We start from the raw sequence: 19828 nt of genomic DNA, 5'->3' as shown, positions 1-19828 counted from the left end.
AAAGAATTAACCAAACTTTGAAAACTACTCTCAGGAAGCAGAACTACAATCTTGGTCAGAGTGTTACCCTGTGTCCTAACGATTGTGTGAAACACTATATCCAGTTCTACTGATTTACACCCCATGAATTAATGACAGGAGAAAGATGAGAGGAATTGAGTTCTTATTAGAAATAGATTTACCAGAATCACAACTAGAGGCTACCAACCATGAGAGACCTATGTCAAGACTGTTACTAGTAACTGTGAAATTGAGGAGGAAGCAATAATAAAGTAATGCTTATTTTGACTGAAAAGTAATCCTCCAGAACTACAGACAGGAGAGCAAGTGATGGCATGAATACAGTTTTCTGGTTCCAAAATTTGTAAGACCATACAGCATTGTGGACATCGTTAGTTTATCAACATACAAAGTTCTGATAGACATTGGAAGAAGTAAGTGGTATGACATCAATTAGTTAAAACCATACAAAGGATCACAAGGAATCAGGCAGGCTTCCATAAAGAATATCACTCAAGAGCAGTGCAGTTGGATGTGTGAGAAAGTGTAAGGACTGTGGATAACCTCAGTGGGAGTGCAGATGGGTTTGAGGACAGTGAGAGGAGGAATGGAAAGCCAGAGGGCGCAAGGCGATATTAGAGATATTTGGTTGCACCTTAAATGAGGAGGACATTGAAAGTTTTTAATTTAAGAGGAACACGACTGGAGCCAGCCAAACAAGCTGTAGCCAAATATGTGGAATGCAGACTGAAAGATCTCAGATATGTGTAAGAATAATGGGGTTGTAATAGTGGAGAATTTAACTTCCCAAGCATAGACTAGATTGCTGGGATTTTTTTTTGAGATAAAACTAATACTCAGGAAAATGGAGTAGATTTGGAAGCTTCAGTAATGGCATAAATGGTCCAGTACCTGAACAAAAAGTAGAAACGTAAAGACTGTTGATGCTCTGAATTGTCAGCAATACCTATCTCAGGACTGGTAGTGGGACAACCGTATGATACACGTTATGAATATTATGTAAGGTTAATAGCGGTGCTGATTAACCTGCAACCTATGGACTCCTTTCAATGTGATGATACCCCATTTAAAGTAGTTATTCAGAATCATTTTAGGAAACTATTACAACACAGGAATAGGTGGGCTCATGACAAGGTGGTTTAGCTAAAGTGCATAAGAAAAAGTTAGTGCTGGAATCCCTGACAGGAATAATGCTTACAAGTCTGGGAATAGTTAATCTGATTGATCAGGTGGCATAGCATAGCTATTTGGCTCCGTGTAGTCACCAGTTAAAACAAGTTGTATTCCAGAGCATGAAAATAGGTGAACAAGTGAAAAAGCAGTTTTTGATTCACATAGATACAACAGAAGTTAAAACCATAACTGAGAAAACTTAGAAGTGGTTGAGCAATACAAACATTAATTACTTAATATTTGCAGACTTAAGGAAGGGTATAGTTGAGAACACCATCTTGGCCTTACAGTCAAGAAAGGGATAAGTGAGAGAATAATCTTAATTACCATTCATGGCACATCCCATTACCAAAGAATAAGAATAGGACTTGGTCGACTGGCTATGTGACTGAGACTGGGCAACAATGGGAAATGAAGGCAAGGTATATCATCTCCAAATGAGGAAAATAAGCTTTAAAAATTAACACCAGATGTGGTACCGATGGGAAGCCCCCCACTGAAGACAGAGTGGTACAAATGTTACAGGACCATAAGAAAACAAAGAATGCGGAAGCTGAAAATCTGAACCAAAAGCAGAAATTTCTGCAGAAACTCAGCACATCTGATAGCATCTGTGGAGAGCGAAACAGTTGTATTTTGGGTCCAGCGATTCTTCCAAAATTGAAATAACTGAGTTGTTTTTATCCTTCTGTAAAAAATAAATTGCAAATTAAAAAGCAGACATCCTTCCTATGGGAGTCTCAAGACCCCCTGATTGGTATATCCGGTTTGATAATGGGTTGGTTTCTGGGGCATTATTTCCAGGAATAATTGGACCATGCAAATCAAAGACACTCAGTGTAATTCACATCCAGAATCAATGTGTGTGAATGGATCATGGGGTAATAATAAGTTGAAAAATACCATTCATCTACATTGGAGAGGGAAAGTCTGTCAATTGTCTAAATATTTAATTTGACTACCCACCTCTTAAAACAAATCTGAAGCTAGCTTAAATTAAATTGAATACTTTAATATAACACGGTAAGAATAAGATGCATAAGACCAAAGTATCAATTAAACCAAGTCAAATCGAGATCCTGCAAGAACATAGAAGGCGGTGCTTAGCACAGAAGTAATGGCTTCCCCTTGGATTTTGGTCATTGTATGTGTTGTGTTGGGTGTTCAGGTAAATGTTATTCTCTTTGTTGTCTGTCTTTAAGAACAAATCATGAGGTTTGTCTTGTGTATCAGAGATCGTCTTACCTGTAATGTTAAGTTGTAACCATGTTACACCTAAAACTAGAGTAGATTTTAGAATGAGATGCAATGTAGCAAGTCAGTGTATTGTGTGTGTGTATACATGTGTGTATGTGTATGTGCACACACGCACGCATGTGAGAGTGAGAGAGATTCTACTTGGCTGAGCCTTAGCATTCATGGGGTAACTGTGATAGCCACTGAGGAGTTAAACTCATTGTTTACCACCCTATTGAAGATTAGCGAGCTCATTGGAAACAATCTGTAAAATGTATCTTTTCTTCACCCTCAAAAGCTATTGTACAGTAACACTATAACAGAGTTTAATACATTTGAAGCCAGGATGTCTCCACCAGGAGGTGGACCCATCACATCATTGGCCAAGAGGTAACAGGCATTAACAGGCCATTCTGCAGGATGGACCCAGGAAATAAATCAATTAACAGTACAATATGATCGATAATTCAAATTCCAGTGGCTGGGAAGGAAGGAGAACAAAAAGGCTGATGTCTTTTCAAGGCCACAAAATATTTTAGTTTCTGTGCTAGTTCATTGCACTTCATTGACGGGAAGTCAATAGTGGAGTGGTAATTTCGCTAGACTAGCAATCTTGAACTTCTCGCTAATCTGAGCTCATGGGGGTCAAATGACACTGTGAAATTTGCATTCAATTTTATAAAAACATCTTGAGTAAACAGTTCACAACCGTGTACCTATGGTTAATTGTCAAAGTCCCAACAGGTTCATTAATGCCCTTCTTTTAGATAAGGAAATCTCATTCCTCCTTGACAAAAAAAACCCCAAAGAACTGCGAATGCTGTCAACCAGAAACAAAACCAAAAACTGCTCAGCAGGTCTGACAACATCTATGCAGAGAAAGCAGAGTTTCTGAACTGTTCTGAAGAAGAGTCATTGGACCTGAAACATTTACTCTGATCAAGGTTTGTGTGAAGATTTGTAGCTCGGGTGCTCGTTGTAGTGGTTCTGTTCGCCGAGCTGGAAGTTTTTGTTGCAAACGTTTCGTCCCCTGGCTAGGAGACATCATCAGTGCTCTGAAGCCTCCTGCGAAGCGCTTCTTTGATGTTTCTTCCGGTATTTATAGTGGTCTGTCCTTGCCGCTTCCGGGTGTCAGTTTCAGCTGTCCGCTGTAGTGGTTGGTATATTGGGTCCAGGTCGATGTGTTTGTTGATGGAGTTTGTGGATGAATGCCATGCCTCTAGGAATTCCCTGGCTGTTCTCTGTCTGGCTTGCCCTATGATAGTAGTGTTTTCCCAGTCGAATTCATGTTGCTTGTTGTCTGAGTGTGTGGCTACTAGGGATAGCTGGTCGTGTCGTTTCGTGGCTAGTTGATGTTCATGTATGCGGATTGTTAGCTGTCTTCCTGTTTGTCCTATATAGTGTTTTGTGCAGTCCTTGCATGGTATTTTGTAAACTACATTCGTTTTGCTCATGTTGGGTATCGGGTCCTTTGTTCTAGTAAGTTGTTGTCTGAGCGTGGCTGTTGGTTTGTGTGCCGTTATGAGTCCTAAGGGTCGCAGTAGTCTGGCTGTCAGTTCAGAAACGCTCCTGATGTATGGTAGTGTGGCTAGTCCTTTTGGTTGTGGCATGTCCTCGTTCCGTGGTCTATCTCTTAGGCATCTGTTGATAACATCATCATTGAGACATCATCTGTGCTCTGTTATAGTACAGAGAATACCGAACGGAGAATTCACCACAAGGGTACACAGGAAAACAACACACACAGACCAAGTCCTAAACTATGAAAGTAACCACCCCAACACACACAAACGAAGCTGCATCAGGACACTATTCAAAAGAGCTACAACACACTGCAGTACACCAGAACTGCGAAAAGAGGAAGAGGAACACCTATACAAGGTATTCGCCAAAAACGGATACCCGCGCAACTTTATCAACAGATGCCTAAGAGATAGACCACGGAACGAGGACATGCCACAACCAAAAGGACTAGCCACACTACCATACATCAGGAGCGTTTCAGAACTGACAGCCAGACTACTGCGACCCTTAGGACTCATAACGGCACACAAATCAACAGCCACGCTCAGACAACAACTTACTAGAACAAAGGAGCCAATACCCAACATGAGCAAAACTAATGTAGTTTACAAAATACCATGCAAGGACTGCACAAAACACTATATAGGACAAACAGGAAGACAGCTAACAATCCGCATACATGAACATCAACTAGCCACGAAACGACACGACCAGCTATCCCTAGTAGCCACACACTCAGACAACAAGCAACATGAATTCGACTGGGAAAACACTACTATCATAGGGCAAGCCAGACAGAGAACAGCCAGGGAATTCCTAGAGGCATGGCATTCATCCACAAACTCCATCAACAAACACATCGACCTGGACCCAATATACCAACCACTACAGCGGACAGCTGAAACTGACACCCGGAAGCAGCAAGGACAGACCACTATAAATACCGGAAGAAACATCAAAGAAGCGCTTCACAGGAGGCTCCAGAGCACTGATGATGTCTCCTAGCCAGGGGACGAAACGTTTGCAACAAAAACTTCCAGCTCGGCGAACAGAACCACTATAACATTTACTCTGATTTCTCTCCACAGATGCTGCCAGACCTACTGAGCTTTTCCAGCAACATCTGTTTTGGTTTCTCGTTCTTGCTTGATCTGGTCATAGCAATGTGGTTGACTCTTAACTACCCTCTGGACAATTAGGAATGGTAATAAAAATATTGCTGTACCCAGCAAAGCTTAGGTACCATGAATGAACAAAAAATATATAAATTTTCAGGACTCATCTTATGATGGATGCAGTAGTTTTTTGAAATTATTTTCCTTTACATACCTATAGAAGGTTTTTCTATTTTTTTGTATGTTTCTCATTAGCTTATTCATTCTATCTTCTCATTTTTTTTGGTTGGTCATCATTTTAGAGAATTCTAAAGTCTTCCTAATATTTGAGCTTGGTTATTTTTCACAAATCTATTGCCACTTTTTTTGGATTTTTTTTGTTCTACAATTGGAGCACTTAGAGTCATAGAGGCGTACTGCACGGACACAAACCCTTCAGTATAACTCGTCCATGCTGACCAGATATCCCAACCCAATCTAGTCCCATCTGCCAGCACCCGGCCCATATCCCTCCATACCCTTCCTATTCATATACCCAACCAGCTGCCAGTTAAATGTTGCAATTGTACCAGCCTCCACCACTTTCTCTGGTAGCACATTCCACACACGCACCACTCTGCGTGAAAATGTTGCCCCTTAGGTCTCTTTTATATCTTTTCCCTCTCCCCCTAAACCTATGCCCTCTAGTTCTGGACTCCCCCACCCCAGGGAAAAGACTTTGTCTATTTATCCTATCCATGGCCTTCATGATTTTATAAACCTCTATAAGATCACCCCTCAGTCTCTGAAGCTCCAGGAAAAACAACCCTAGCCAATTCAACCTCTTCCCATAGCTCAAATCTTCCAACTCTGGCAACCATGATTTGGAGATGCCAGTGTTTGACTGGGGTGTACATAGTTAAAAATCACACCACACCAGGTTATAGTCCAACAGGTTTAATTGGAAGCACTAGCTTTTGGAGCATTGCTCCTTCATCAGGTGGTTAAAACTTTTTTTACCCAAAACGTTTGAATCCATGTAAGACTCTGTTAACTCATTTTTTAGATTAGAATCAGTCTAAACGTTATGGCACAGACAACAGCACACAGGGGCTTACACCTTCAATACATTATCTGGGTTGACACCAAATGTTAAAGTTAACTTGAGAATGTAACTTTAAAAAAAGGTTTTGTGATTTACATATGAAAGAGGTGAAACTATCATGGTCATTGTAACAGATGAGAGATTTAACAAACAATCAAGGTATTTTTCAATGTATAATTTCAGTTACATCACACTGTAAACTTTTGCTATAAATTCTGTGTCTTACAATTGTGTCCTCCACAATCACCTGATGAAGGAGCAGCGCTCTGAAAGCTAGTGCTTTCAGTTAAATCTGTTGGACTATAACCTGGTGTTGTGTGATTTTTAACATTGTAAACCCTGACAACATTCTTGTAAATCTTTTTTGAACCCTTTCAAGTTTCACAACATCCTTCCAACAGGACGGAGATCAGAACTGCACGCAATATTCCAAAAGTGGCCTAACAAATGTCCTGTAAAGCCGCAACATGACCTCCCAACTCCTGTACTCAATACTCTGACCAATAAAGGAAAGCATACCAAACACCTTCTTCATTATCCTATTTACCTGCAACTCCACTTTCAAGGAGCTATGAACCTGCCCTTCAAAGTCTCTTAGTTCAGCAACACTCTTCAGGACCTTACCATTAAGTGTATAAGTCCTGCTAAGATTTGCTTTCCCAAAATGTGGCACCTCGCATTTCTCTGAATTAAACTCCCATTTGCCACTCCTCAGCCCTTTGGCTCATCTGATCAAGATCCCATTGTAATCCAAAGTAACCTTTGCTGTCCACTACACCTCCAATTTTGGTGTCATCTGCAAACTTATTAACTATACCTCTTAAGCTCACATCCAAATCATTTATATAAATTATAAAAAGTAGTGGACCCAGTACTGATCCTTGTGGCACTCCATTGGTCACAGGTCCCCAGTCTGAAAAACAACCGTCCACCACCACCCTCGGTCTTCTACCTTTGAGTCAGTTCTGTATCCAAATGGCTAGTTCTCCTTGTATTCCATGAGAACTAATCTTGCTAACCAGTCTCCCATGGGAAGCCTTGTCGAATGCCTTACTGAAGTCCATATAGATCACATCTACCACTCTGCCCTCATCAATCCTCTTTGTTACTTCTTCAAAAAGGTCAATCAAGTTTGCGAGACATGATTTCCCGTGCACAAAGTCATGTTGACTATCCCTAATCAGTCATTGCCTTTCCAAATACATGTACATCCTGTCCCACAAGATTCCCTCCAGCAACTTGCCCACCAATGACATCAGGCTCACTGGTCTATAGTTCTGTGGCTTGTCCTTACCACCTTTCTTAAATATTGGCACCACATTAGCTGACCTCCAGTCTTCCAGCACCTCACTTGTGACTATTGGTGGCAAGAGGCCTAGCAATCACTTCCCTCGCTTCCCACAAAGTTCTAGGGTACACCTGATCAGGTCCTGGGGATTTATCCACTTTTATGCGTTTCAAGACATCTGGCACTTCCTCCTCTGTAATATGGACATTTTTCAAGATGTCACCTTCGATTTCCCTACATTCTATATCTTCCATGTCCTTTTCCACAGTAAATACTGATACAAAATACTTGTTTAGTATCTTCCCCAACTCCTGCAGCTCCACACAAAAGCCACCTTGCGGATCTTTCCCGAGTTACCCTTTTGTCCTTAATGTATTATAAAAATCTTTTGGATTCTCCTTAACTCTATTTACCAAAGCTATCTCATGCCCCCTTTTTGCCCTCCTGATTTCCCTCTTAAGTATACTCCTACTGCCTTTATACTCTTCTAAGGATTCACTTGGATCTATCCTGTCTATACCGGATATACGCATCCTTCGTTTTCTTAAGCAAACCCTCAATTTCTCTAGTTATCTAGCATTCTCTGTACCTACTAGCCTTTCCTTTCACCCTTACAGGAATATCCTGTCTCTGGACACTCTTTAACTCATTTTTGAAGGCTTCCCATTTTCCAGCCTTCCCTTTATCTGCAAACATCTGTCCCCAATCAGCTTTTGAAAGTTCTTGCCTAATACCTTCAAAATTAGCCTTTCTCCAATTCATAACTTCAACTTTTAGATCTGGTCTTTCCTTTTCCATCATTATTTTAATTCTAATAGAATTATGGTTGCTGGCGTCAAAGTGCTCCCCCACTGACACCTCAGTCACCTGCTCTGCCTTATTTCCGAAGAGTAGGTCAAGTTTTGCACCTTCTCTCGTAGGTACATCCACATACTGAAGTCTTGTACACACTTAGCAAATTCCTCTGCATCTAAACCCTTAACACTATGGCAATCCCAGTCTATGTTTGGCAAGTTAAAATCCCAGACTATAATCACCCTGTTATTCTTACAGATAGCTGAGATCTCCTTACAAATTTGTTTCTCAATTTCCCGCTGACTATTACAGGGTTTACATTACAATCCCAATAAGGTGATCATCCATTTCATATTTCTCAGTTCCACCCAAGTAACTTCCCTGGATGTATTTCTAGGAATATCCTCCCTCAGTACAACTGTAATGCTATCCCTTATCAAATACAATTGATCTCTTGGAACCCAATGTACCCCTCATTGCAGTAGAGCCAGTCTCATTACCAGAAACTTGGCTGTTGTGCTACATTCCCCCTGAGAATCCATCACCCCCTACATTTTCTAAAATAGCATACTTGTTTAAAATGGGGATAGCCACAGAAGACTCCTTCACTACCTGCCCACCTCTCTTACCTTTCCTTGAGATAACCCATCTGTGTGACTGTATCTGATACCTTTCTCCCTTCCTATATCTGCTTTCCATCACATCCCTTTGCTCTTGTAAATTCCTCATTGCCTCTGTCACTCCAACCATTTCATTCGATCCGATAGGATCACAACCAACAGCATTTATTGCAGATATAATCCTCAGTAACACGTAAACTCTCACTAAACTGCCACATCCGACAATAAGAGCATATCACTCTACTAAGGGCCATTTTTGCTTCTTTTAATCTGCAGAGCCAGAAAATAACCCCATCTTATTCCTCTACAAAACACTGCTCCAGGCTAACTTAATACTTATGGCTTATATTTTTAAGTTTAATCAAGAGACATATCTCAATAAAACATAATCAAGAAAGAATCCACTCTATTCACTACTGCAGACTCTCCAAGGGCACAATTAAAACTATTCACTTATGTGTCTCTGTGCTGTGACCTCTTCCAAACAGGTTCCTCCAAGATCAGTTGTGAATTTCACTGTTCATTTTCCCAGATGCACTCCGATGTTCAGCGATACATGAATTCAACAGCAAAGGCAGTAACTGTACAGGTTTACCGCTGTGTCAGTTAGCAATATGGGTTTCTTTCTCTCTGTCTGTCTCTCTCTCTCTCTTCTGCACTGACCTCACCATGCACTGCCTTTGACCCTGTTCTTCTGCCTTTTAAAAGTGCCATTGTTTTGACTTTCTTTTCTGCAAAGTTCCAAAACAATGCAATAGCATATAAACCAGTAATTGCTGCACCTAAAATACGTCAAAAAAGGAGCAGCCTGTTACAGCCAGAATATTTTCCCATCCTTCGTCCTGGATTACCCAGAATCTTCTTTGGGGTTTTGTACATTATAATATATTTTTATTATAAACTAAATGGTAGCAATTATCCATCTGCTATCTTTGCTTTTAATGGCATGTCTGAATCCACCATAGGCAGTTTGTCTCTCAGCATCACTGTTTCCTTTATTCTGGATAAGACACGAGTTTCAGATGGATTTAATCACTTGCAACTAAATGTAAAATGCCATCATATTATGGTCACTGTTTCCTAAAGGTTCATTCACAGCAAGATTATTAATTAGTCACCTTTTCAGTACACAATACTGGCTATAATCCATTGCCCAGTTACATCCTCCAATAAACTGCTGTAGAAAACCATCTCTCATATTCAAAAAATTTATCCTCAACAACTTTCGTACTAATTAGGTTTACCAAGTCTATTTTTAGATTGTAGTTGTCCATGGTTACTCCAGTATCCTCACTTTTTAATATTGATTTACATTATAAGGTATTAATCTGCAGTGATAAACAACTCCCACCAATGTTTTCTGCATCTTGCAGTTTCTTAATTCCACCTTAACCAATTCCACATCTTGAACTGTGAGGCCACGATTATTTACAATATATATTAATGACTTCGATGAGGGAAGTAACTGTATTACAGTCATGTTTGCAGATGATGCAAGAGGAGATGCAAAGGTGAATTATGAGGATGACAGCCTCTGCAAAGGACTACAGACAGTTAAGCAACTGGGCAAATATTTGGTAGTTAGAATTAATGGAGGAAAATGTGAGGTTACGCACTTTGACAGAAAGAATAGAGACGATTATGATATAAATGCAGAAAGACTGCAGAAAGCTACAGCACTGAAGGATTTGAGAGTCTTTGTACATAAGTGACAAAAAAAGCTAACATACAAGTTCAGTGGGTAATAGGGAAGTAGATTGAATATTGGCCTTTATTTCAATGGAAAAGGAATATAACAGTTGGGCAATTTTGTTAAAACTGTACAAGGCACTAGTTAGAACACTCCTGAAATAGTCATTGAGTCACAGAATTATTCAGCACGGAATCAGACCCTAAGTGTGAACAGTTTTGATCCCTTGTCTAAGGAAGAATACACTAGCATTGCAGGCAGTCCAAAGCACTTATGGTTTGGCAAAAAATTGGTGACATTAAAAGGAGCTGGTAAACTGTTTATCTTAACAAAGAACTGCTCATATTTGTTCTGTATGTTCATAGAACTTCAGCAGTTTCTCTCATTGTTATTGTATTTCTAAGCTGTTGCATCAACTGAATCTTCTGTTGTGTTTCTCACTCAGATGTATGTTATGCCTAAATATTAATAATTTTTATATTTAATTTCCACATTATAACTTTAAAACCCTATAACTATAAGCTTGTTTGCCAAAATATTTACCCTAAAAGCACCACTGGCAAATTAATAAATAGAAAAGTAATACTGAGAGAATATACTCTTATAAGTGTAAAGATAAGAATAGCATCATTATTTAAAAACAATTCAGATGTTGCAATAATGGTCTTTAGCAATATTCCACAAACAGCAGCAAATATGTATTTATTCTGTGAATAGTCTTGCCCATCAAATGTTATGATTCGAATGGGACAGCACGGTGGCTCAGTGGTTAGCACTGCTGCCTCACATTGCCAGGTATCCGCATATGATTCCCACCTCGGGTGGAGTTTGCACGTTCTCTCCGTGTCTGCGTGGGTTTCCTCTGGGTGCTCCAGTTTCCTCCCACAATCCAAAGGTGTGCAGTCAGGTAAATTGGCCATGCTAAATTGCCCATAATGTTAAGTGCATTAGTCAGGGGTAAATATAGGGTAGGGGAATTGGTCTGGGTGGGTTGCTCTTTGGAGGGTCGGTGTGGACTTGTTGGGCTGAAGGGTCTGTTTCCATACTGTACGGAATCTAATCTAATGCTACATAACATTTGCTAATTTAGGCTTTGACAGATTATGTACCTGCCCAAATCAGAAAGTGCAGGATTTGAATCCTACCCTGTAATGTTAGTAGAAATTAGATGGAGCTCTGGCTCTGAATTTTGGCATGATTTCCACTTGTAGGTGGCCCTACTCATTGATTTATGTTTAGAATTCTTCTTGGAGTTACCAACCTATCAGCTGGTGTATCATTGTCCATCTCCCATTGTCCTTGAGGAGGTAGGGGTGAGCTGCATTCTTGGAACTATTGCAGTCCAGTTGGTGTAGTTGAGCCATTAGGGGGGAAATTCCAAGATTTTGACGCAGTGACCCAAATTATATGGAAAGAGCATTCTTGTGATCAGTTAGATTGTTAATCAGTTTCTACATCCACTTTTTACATTATGACTAGAAGGGAATGAAGACTTAAGAATATTGGCAAAATTTGATCAGACCTACCCAAAGTATCTAGAGTGACTATCCATAAAGCCAAAATGACCTTTGCACTTGCACAGATGTGGCCCAGGGTGTCAGCAGGCCACAGGAGAGGTCCTCACATATTGTGATGTCACTATATTCCATGTGCAGTTACGTCAAAATCAACAGGGGCCAAGGGACAGTGCACAGGCTAGGGCTGAAGTGGAGCTCAGCTGAAACAGGGACAAAGACCAGCTTTGGTAATAGGATGGAAGCTTGGAGAAATGCAATGGAAGGATAGGGAAAGCCGACACTGGGAGCTGGCCTCTTTTGCCAAGAGTGTGAGGCTGAGGAAGGCAGGTCTAGGAGCTAGCCTGTTTTTGTTTGATGGCAAGGAGAATTACTTGGAAAGTAATGCATTAGTTCTCTTCGAAAATTATTTTAAAAATCTGAAGTACATTCCTAAATGCATTCTTCCTGCAATGCCATCTTTGAGTGCTTTCTGTGACTTACAAATTATATTATCTTTTCCTCTGATCATTTAAATTTTTTGCACCACCTCGAAATGGAGTTTATATGTATCAACAGCTACATCAATAGATATAGATTTCACCTTACTGGATTTTTAATGCCAGTAAGGATCAAAGTAAAATCGTTAAGTTAATGACACAAGTGTTCTGAGTGGAGTTGGTTATAATTCATATTTCCTTACCTTTGTCCATATTTCCACTGATAGCAGTCATAATCAAGGCTTTGTCATTAAAAACTGGCAGCTGTAGTTTGTACAAAATCTGTTGAAAGGGCAGGCCAGTTTAGTGGGGATTTGGATATTGTGCCCTTAATCTGTCAAACATCCATTTCACAGCAGTGTGCTGTTAGTAGAAGGAAGCATCCCAAATCAGCCTCAGGATCCTTTTAGTCCTAAAAGTGCAAAATACAGTGAAGAAAGAACCAACTGTGCTAAGACAAACTGGGTCAAGAACAGTTCCTACCAGACTGTTAAAATTAAGACTTTTGTAAGTGCGTGTGTATGTTGTGGGGTGGAATGGAAAAGTGAGTGGAACCGCCATTATGGAATCAAATTGCTTAGGTAATGCATTTAAAGGTTGGTAATGATGAAGAGCACTTGCAAATCTACTATTGCTTTTCCCATCTGTTCTAAGTTATGATTAGTAAATGGCTTACTAAGTCCAGTAGACCTCAGAGAAAGTGCTGCATTTTGCTTTTAGTCTGGATGACCTTTGTTCATATTACAGGTTTTCCTGCATTTTATTTATTTATTTTTTTCTCCCTGAGAAACAGTCAATTGTATTTAAAACTATAAACATTATTTAGTCAATTGGAACTTTTGGCATCAGCCCACATTAAATTACAAGGTTTAATACCATGTCTTCTCCTGTGAGAATTTCAATGTATGTAAGACTGAAGAAAGGGCAAAGACTGGAAAAGAGGAAAGCTTTGGAGACAGACGAGGAACGCATACTACAATCTAGATAGCCCTACAGACCCAAAAGATATTAAGCATTTAAAAAGTACTATGGGTTTACCTTCTCCACGAACACTGCAGTAGTTCAAGAAGGCAGACCACCACCTTTCCGGGGCATTTAGACAATGTTTAGTATAAACTGACATTTCACCCCTAAAACAAATAAAAAGTGCTGCCACAAACCTAGCTTCAGAAAGAAACCCTGAATAAATGTGTCAACTCCCACATACCAGCCATCACCCCATATCTGGCCTTTGAAATGTTATGCCAGTCGCAACCAAGTTCTGTAATAAGCACCTTAATGCTACTGGCTCATTTCAGTTTGCGACAGGGATTTGTGTAAATACCATTCCAACAGATTTAATTACAAATTCAGTGATGCAATTTTTAGGAAACCTGGTGAGTGCATCCATTTGAAAATTATTCCAAAGTGGAAACATTAAAGCACCACTCAATTATAGAGGAAATAGATGGGATCCACAATACACTACAAGGACCTTTCCTCATGTTATTGGACTTCCTAACAATTAGGGAATGAACTTTCACCTAATTTGACAGCAGCAAAAAAAATTATCCATCACAATCCTAATTGCCATGAAATTCCCTTGCCTTTTGTCACAAGATTGTCCAGTGATCCAGCTGTATTTGTAAGTCACATATGTTTGGACAGATTCTGTTTTTATGTTTCAGTGTTTCACTTTGTGTGTTACTCTTACTAGCTGCAAATCAGTGCAATGTGGAATTTTAATTAGAGAAGAGAGTACATCCTACTCATTCCTGAGTAGGTTAGTACCAGAGTGTTTTATTGGGTTTCTAAAGTAAAAACTCACATTTACATATAATAGAATATCTCACAGCACTCTACAAAATTTGACACTGAGCTGTGCAATAATGATCAAGGGCTTGGTTATATGTTGTTTTGTGTATTGAGGTTTGGAAAGGACGAGAAAACCCACCTGTGCTGTAGGCAGAAGAATCAGGAACCCAAATGATTTGATTCTAATCCCAGTTTCCAGAGAATTACAAATGCAAATTATTAGTGATCTATTCTCAACAGGTCAGTAGCAGTCTTCTGCTTATATGTTCTTCATAATATGCAGCTGTTTGAAGGTAAATCCACATTTGATATATGTGAGGCTTTTAAAAAGAGGTTGATGAGAGTGCAGGAGAGATGTGTTTCTGCAAAAATCAGGGATAAAAATGGCAAGATGAGGGAACCATGGATGACAGGTGAAATAGTGAGACTAACTAATAGGAAAAAGGTCCAGGCGACTGAAGACAGACGAAGCTTTGGAAGAATATCGGGAATGTAGGACAATTCTGAAACGAGGAATTGAGGGCTAAAAGGGGTCATGAAATGTCTTCAGCAAAGAGGGTTATGGAAAATCTCAAAGCCTTTTATTTATATATAAGGAGCAAGAGGGTAAGTAGAGAAAGGGTTGGCCCACTCAAGGACAAAGGAAGAAAGTTATCTGTGGAGTCAGAGAATATGGGTGAGATTCTTAGTGAGAACTTTGCATCTGTATTGACTGAGGAGAGGGACATTGACGGATGTTGAGATTAGGGATAGATGTTTGATTACTCTAGGTCAAGTTGGCATAAAGAAGGAGGAAATGTTGGGTATTCTAAAAGGTATTAAGGTGGATAAGTCCTCAGGTCCAGATGGGATCTATCCCTGGTTACTGAGTGACGCAAGTGAGGAAATAGCTGGGACCTTAACAGATTTCTTTGCAGCATCCTTGAACATGGGTGAGGTCCCGGAGGACTACAAAATTGCTAAAGTTATCCCCTTGTTTATTAAGAAGAGTAGCAGGGATAATTCAGGTAATTATAGACCGGTGAGCCTGATTTCAGTGGTAGGGAAGCTGCTGGAGAAGATACTAAGGGATAGGATCTATTCCCATTTGGAAGAAAATGGGCTTATCAGTGATAGGCAACATGGTTTTGTGCAGGGAAGGTCATGTCTTATCAACTTAATAGAATTCTTTGAGGAAGTGACAAAGTTGATTGATAACGTTCCCTTTGGTAGGCTGATTGAGAAATACAAGTCGCACAGGATCCAGGGTATACTAGCTAGACGGATAGAGAACTGGCTGGGCAGCAGGAGACATAGAGTAATAGTGGAGAACTCTGGCCAGTGGTGTTCTACAGGAATCCATGTTGGGAAGAGTGTTGTTTGTGATATACGTAAATAATCTGGAGGAAGGTATTGATGGTCTGATTAGCAAGTTTGCAGGTGATATCAAGATTGGCGGAGTAGCAGATAGTGAAGGGGACTGTCAGAGAATACAACACAATATAGATAGATTGGAGAACTGGGTGGAGAAATGGCAGATAGAGTTCAATCCAGTTAAATGCAAGGCGATGCATTTTGAAAGATCCAATTCAACAGTGAACTATATGGTAAACGGAAAAGTCCTGGGGAAAACTGATCTGGGTGTTCAGGTCCATCGTACCCTGAAGATGGCAATGCAGGCCAATAGAGTGGTCAAGAAGGCATATGGCATGCTTTCTTTCATTGGATGGGGTATTGAGTACAGAGTTGGCAGACCATGTTACAGTTGTTTAAGACTTTGGTTCGGCCACATTTGGAACACAGCATACAGTTCTGGTTGCCACATTACCAAAAGGATGTGGATGCTTTGTAGAGGGTGCAGAGGAGGTTCACTAGGATGTTGCTTGGTATAGAGGGTGCTAGATATGAAGAGGTAGATTAGGATTTTTTTCATTAGAAAGATGGAGGTTGAGGGGGACCTGATTGAGGTGTACACAATCATGAGAGGTATAAACAGGGTGGATAGCAAGAAGCTTTTTCCCAGAGTGAGGGACTCAATTACTAGAGGTCATGAGTTCAAAGTGGGAGGGAAAAAGTTGAAGGAAGATAGAATATAGAACATAGGGAGTTTTGAGAAGATTTGTAGCTCAGGTTGAGGTTCTGGATGTAGGTTTGCTCACTGAGCTGCAAGGTTCGTTTTTCAGATGTTTTGTCACCATACTAGGTAACATCTTCAGTGAGCCTCCGACTGAAGCATTGGTGGTGTAGTCCGCTTTCTATTTATAAGTTTGTTTTCCTAGGGTTGGTGATGTCATTTCCAGTTCCTTTTCTAGGACAAGCCAAACAGAGACATGCACAAGAATTCCTCGAAGCCATGGCATTCCAACCGGAACGCTATCAACAATCACATTGACTTGGATCCCATTTACCACTCCCTGAGAAGAACAGGAAATGATGTCACCACAGGAAATGACATCACCAACCATAGGAAACTCAAACATATAAATAGAAAGCAGGCTACACCATCAGTGCTTCATTCAGAGACTCACTGAAGATGTTATCTAGTATGGTGACAAAACATCTGAAAATGAACCTTGCAGCTCAGCGAGCAAAGTTACATTCAATAAAACATAGAATAATACAATACAGAATAGGCCCTTTGGCCCTGAATGTTGTGTCAAACTGTGAACTAATCTAAGCCCATCCTCCTGCACTATTCCAGCATCATCTATATGCTTATCCAAGGACTATTTAAATGCCCCTAATGTGACTGAATTAACAACATTGGCAGTAAGGGCATTCCATGATCTTACCACTTTCTGAGTAAAGAACCTGCTTCTGACATCTATCTTAAATCTATCACCCCTTAATTTGCAGCTATGCCCCCTTGTACAAGCCGACATCATCATCCTAGGTAAAACTTAACACACCTAGGTTTTTTGAGAAGGTGACCAAGCATGTGGATGAGAGTAAGGCAATTGTCGTGGTGTACATGGACTTCAGTAAAGTCTTCGATTAGGTTCCACATGATAGGCTTTCGAAAACGATGCAGAGGCGTGGGACTGATGGTAATTTAGCAGTTTGGATTAGAAACTGGCTTTTTGTAAGAAGGCAGTGAGTGCTGGTTAATGGAAAATATTCAGCCTGGAGTCTGGTTACTGGTGGTATGCCCCAAGGATCTTTTTTGGGACCACTGTTGTTGCCTTCTTAACAGCACCATCAACTTGGGTGGCAACTTTCAGGGATCTATGTACAAGGACACTAAGATCCATTTGCACATCTACACTACCAAGAATCTTTCCATTGACCCAGTATTCTGCCTTCCTGTTATTTTTCCCAAAATGAATCCCCTCACATTTATTTGCATTAAACTGTATTTGCCACCTCTCAGCCCAATTTTGCAGTTTATCCAAGTTCTCCTGCAACCTGCAAAATTCTTCCACACTGTCCACCACTCCACTGACTTCAGTGTCATCTGCAAACTTATTAACCCTTCCACCTATGCCTGTATCTAAGTTATTTATAAAAAATTACCAACAGCAGTGGTCCCAAAACAGACCCTTAGGGCATACCACCAGTAACCAGACTCCAGGTTGAATATTTTCCATTAACCAGCACTCACTGCCTTCTTACAAAAAGCCAGTTTCTAATCCAAACTGCTAAATTACCATCGGTCCCATGCCTCTGCATTGTCTTCGAAAGCCTATCATGTGGAACCTTATCGAAGACTTTACTGAAGTCCATGTACACCATGACAACTGCCCTACCCTCATCCACATGCTTGGTCACCTTCTCAAAAAACTCAGTGAGGTTTTGAGACACGATGTGTCCTTCACAAAACCATGTTGACTATCTCCAATCAAACTGGATTGCTTGCTAGATGATTACCTAGGACATCTTCCCTTCTTGAACAAGGGCACATTTGCAATCCTTCAGTCCTCTGGTACTAAACCTGTAGACAATGACGACTCAAAGATCAAGGCCAAAGGCTCCCCCATCTCCTCCCTACCTTCCCAGAGAATTCTCGGATAAATCCCATCTGGCTCAGGGGACTTACCTACTTTCACACCATTTAGAAGTGACAACACCAACTCCTTACTAACCTCCATCCTTTCTAATAGCCCACATCATAGTCTTCTCCTCTACAATATTCTCCTTTTCCTGAGTGAAAACAGATGAGAAATATTCATTTAACACCTCTTCGATCTCCACAAGGTCCACATACAATTTCCTACTTCTGTCTTTGGCCCTATTCCTACCCTCATCATCCTTTTACTCCTCATGTGGAAAGTTCTTTATGCAGAGGGTAGTGTGTGCCTGGAATGCATTGCCAATGGAAGTGGTAGAGGCGGGCATGATAGCGTGATATAAGATGTATCTAGACAGATACATGAATGAGCAGGGAGCAGAGGGATTACAAGGGATAGAAAATAGGCAGCAGGTTTAGTTAGATGATCTGGATCGGTATAGGCTTGAAGGACCAAAGGGCCTGTGCTGTAATTTTTTTTGTTTTTTGTATAATACCTTGCCAACAAGATTAGCCCAGTCTTTTAATGTGAACACATTTGTCTCATGTCTCATTAAACAACCATTTCACCTCCGACAGATTTTGCAAAACCTAATGAGATCAGTGACCAGCAGAGGTAGGGCAATTGCAAATTTATGTATATGGAGTCTACATTCAATATTTAGCCTTTTTTAAAAATATTGTCTTGCTTCCTGTGGATGCTTAATTACACATTTTTTGATGCTTTTTCTCGGTCCAAGTTGAAAGTTACATTGTGAAGGATTGTTTCTTACAAATTTGCAACAAGAGTTTCTGTAGCTGAAGCAGTTCTTAGTTGTTTATACTTTCTCACAGCTTAGTATATCTGGTGACTGTAGTATATGCAAATTAACACTCTCAACAAACTATGGCAGAATTGTATTAGTGGTATGCTAATGTTCTTAGAGGCAAAAAGTGTGGCACTGGAAAAGCAGAGCAGGTCAGGCAGCATCTGAGGAGCAGGAAAGTTGACATTTCGAGCATAAGCCCTTCATCAGGAATGTCTTAGAGATCCCAGCAAAAATTGCTGCTATCCAAATCTACTCAATTACGTTGTTCATATCTTACATATTAGCATTCAAGTGCCCTCCATTTCCATCCCCATAAAACTTGATTCATAGGGCTCTAGATTATATACTTTCCATTTCATACATTTCTGCTCACATGCCATCTTCTCCCCTACTCTGAACTATCATAGGGTTTCCTTTGTCATCACCTTTCACGCCACCAGTCTTGGCACTTAATGGATCACTTCCTCAGTCCTTGGCCTCCTGTAGTGTTCTAATGAAGCCTTCCAGACTTAATACTGAGTTCAATAATTTTAGACAATAACCTCTGTCCCCATTGTTTCACCACTATATTACATAACATCTTCAGTGAGCCTCTGAATGAAACACTGGTGATGTAGCCACTTTCTATTTATATGTTTAAGTTTCCTAGGGTTGGTGATGTCATTTCCTGTGATGACACTATTTCCTATGGTGATGTCATT

This window comes from Hemiscyllium ocellatum, chromosome 17 (assembly GCF_020745735.1).
Source record: "Hemiscyllium ocellatum isolate sHemOce1 chromosome 17, sHemOce1.pat.X.cur, whole genome shotgun sequence".
NCBI classification, from domain to species: domain Eukaryota; kingdom Metazoa; phylum Chordata; class Chondrichthyes; order Orectolobiformes; family Hemiscylliidae; genus Hemiscyllium; species Hemiscyllium ocellatum.
The sequence above is the reverse complement of the archived record's forward strand: the minus strand, read 5'-3'. Positions refer to the sequence as shown.